The 2,927-nt window shown below is 40.2% G+C and overlaps 1 long non-coding RNA gene across 1 annotated transcript; it reads left to right on the forward strand.

Moving 5' to 3' along the window:
• The first annotated feature begins 1,280 nt into the window (after positions 1-1,280).
• LOC108979224 lies at positions 1,281-2,563 on the forward strand. The gene is made up of 3 exons (XR_001994173.2): positions 1,281-1,628; positions 1,715-1,814; positions 2,531-2,563. It is a non-coding gene; the product is annotated as an uncharacterized LOC108979224 (long non-coding RNA).
• Positions 2,564-2,927: the final 364 nt, after the last annotated feature.

The raw sequence follows: 2,927 nt of genomic DNA on the forward strand, positions 1-2,927 counted from the left end.
GCTCCACTAGCGGGTTCAAGGCTGGGCTACGGTGCACGGACGGCCAGTGACTGGGCGGCTTGCATGGAGGCAAAGTTAGAAGGAAAGCATGCTCTGTTTTTGGCAAATGGAAACAGAGGCTCTTAGGGTGCGATGGTGGCTTGGGTTTCACGGTGAAGGGTGGTGGCAATGTAGAGCTCTAGCCGTGAACTGGTGGCTGGAACCGAGGGAACGTGGGAGGCTCGCATGGTGATGGTGTGTACGAGGCAGTGGCTGGGTGGTGCAAGTCCGTGGGGGTTAGTGATCTGCAGGGGCGTCTCACGGTGACAGTGTGGTGGTCGTGGGGTTGAGAGGGTGAGCAGTGGCTCGCTGGTGCATCTGTGAAAGCCACAGGTTGGCGTGATGGTGGTCATGCGGGATGGTTGGCGATGTCGCAGTAGTGAGTGATGGCCCCGTGCTACGGTGTCTGCAAGGAGGTTTGCAGTGAACGAGAGAGACAGGGATAGAGAGAGTTTGTGAGATTTGATATAGAAATGCACAGCTAAGTATAAGTGTAACACCCCATATTTTAGTGTAATTTTAATGAAGAAATTATTTTTATTGATTCAAACTTTATTCTCTTGTTTTAAAATTTTTGGATTTTTTTTAATTGGGTTATTTTATGATTTTTAGTTTACAAATTTTTTTTTTATTTTTAGGTGCTTTCTTTAAATTAATTACTGTTATCCGTTTAAATTTCTTCTCAAATTAAATTAACTTATTATTGGATTTAATTATTTAGTTTCATTGTAATCATTGCGTTTGAATTATTTTTATTTCATTGGCCGTTTTAAAATCATTTGGATTCATTAATAATTTTTTTTAAAAGAGAGTTTAGGTTTAAGTATATTTATTTTATGTTATTTTTTTTATTTTCTTTTCTCTTTAGACTTAAGAAGCCGTTCCTTGGAAGCACCCAGAGCACGTCTTACCCGTTTGCCATTTTCATGCATTCCCTTTTCATCCCCTTCATCTAGGTTTTTCCCTTTACTATTTATATCTCCTTTATATACATACTTACGGTTATCATCTCAACCCTAGTTTATTTGCCGCTGCTCTTCCTCTTCACGCTCTTAGCCTTCCATACTCATCTGAACCTCCACCCCCAACCTCAGTGCAAACCACAACCTCTTCTCAGAAAAACACCAAACCGTAAGGCTCGGTTTTCTCCCAGTAAAACTGCCACCCGCAAACCTATTCACGTGCCACAAGTCCACCAAACCCCGTCCGCGCCAGTACCATAGCCTCTCTCAGTCCACCACTTCAGCCTTGTGCCACCACCCACTTTACGCAAACCACCACCCCAGTTTATACCTTCAAAAAGCAGAACATCATACACCTTTTTTTCTCTCAATCGAAACAGAGAGTCCTTGCCACTGGACAACCGCACCTCGCGAGCCACCAAGCTGTCGCCACCGCGGAAGAGCCACCCACACGCATGGACATACAAGCCCCGAAAATCCTCTGTTTTAGTTGCCTAAAACAGAGCAGCGTCCCAGCTGCTGTAGTCACGCTCCATCGAGAGCTCCACCACGCCGTGCCCCGCAGAAACTGCCGGCGAGGACCTTCCATCACCCCAGTCCGCCGAACGCTGCCTCAGTTTTCCCTCGGTAAGCTCGCGCCACTTCCGGTTGAGAGTCCTTCCCTTTCGGTCTCTCTCTCGTTCTCTCACCGTCCCTCTCTCTCTCGATTTCAGCTCTCTCTCCCTCTCTTCCCGTGCGAAGCCGTCGAGGACATCACCACCGCCTCAGCCCAGTTTCCGTAGCACCCCCACGGTGCCACTGTCTCGGCTTTTCGTGAGTGAGCTTCTGCCGTCACTCCCTTTTGAGCCTCTGCATGATTATGTTTTCTTTTAGTTATTGTTGTTTCTTACTTAAAAGGGAAACTGGAGGTGTCTCGGTTGATTTGTAGACCAAGGGTGTTTTACCCTTTCCACCCTTGTTGTTTAGCATATCAATTGATTTTTTTTTTTTTTTTTTATATATTCTTGCAAAGTAAGACATGGGCCGGACGTGTTTCTCTTATATTATTTTTTTTTAATTAGGCAATTGTGGGTTTATCTTGTTAGGTTAGTATCTTTAAGAGAAGTATTATTTTTTTTTTTGGAATGGTTATAAAGTAGATACTGATAAATGATTTTTTTGAAATGGTCGATAAGTACAAAATATTAATGTGAATCCTTTTAAAAAGAGTATATATATATATTTATATATTTCAGTATTATTTAAACAAAAGTAAGAGTTTCTACTTATAATGATTTTAACATAGTTATGTATTTAGTATTATAAATTATCGTAAGATCCCTTTCATAAATGGGTTAGGATTTAATGTTTTAGTCGGAATTACTAAGTTGGATATTGGTGAATTTAGACAATGAAGTTAGTATCTTAGGAATAATGAGAAGTTTGGGTTTGAAGAATCAAAAATAGATTATTTTAGAAATTTTAGGCTTGAATATCAAAATGCGAGATTGATTGGAAATTTATGAAAATTTATGTGATTATTTTTATAGGTGACGATTTATAGTCGACTCGACATATTTGAGGAAAATTCTGGAAAAGTTAAGTCGTCCAGGTAAGCGGGGTCCCTATGCTAGATTTGCATAAAAATAAAATGGACTGAGGTTGATTTTTGAAAATATGCATGTTTTGTTATGAAAAGAGATTTGAACTACCTCAGTCATTTGTTTTGCATTACTCATGAGATTTTGTATAAGAATAAAATATTTTCTGGCATGACTGGTGTAGACATGAGCTATTTTGCATTTTACTTCTGAATTGTGTAAAAGAGAGCGAATACGAAAGTTTGTGCATAAAATTATGTTTTGTGATTTTTGAAAACTCTGTTCTATTCTGAAGATATTCTGTACTCTGATATGATGTGATTTCTGAAAACTCTGTTCTGTTCTG

This window comes from Juglans regia, chromosome 4, assembly GCF_001411555.2.
Source record: "Juglans regia cultivar Chandler chromosome 4, Walnut 2.0, whole genome shotgun sequence".
Classification (NCBI taxonomy): domain Eukaryota; kingdom Viridiplantae; phylum Streptophyta; class Magnoliopsida; order Fagales; family Juglandaceae; genus Juglans; species Juglans regia.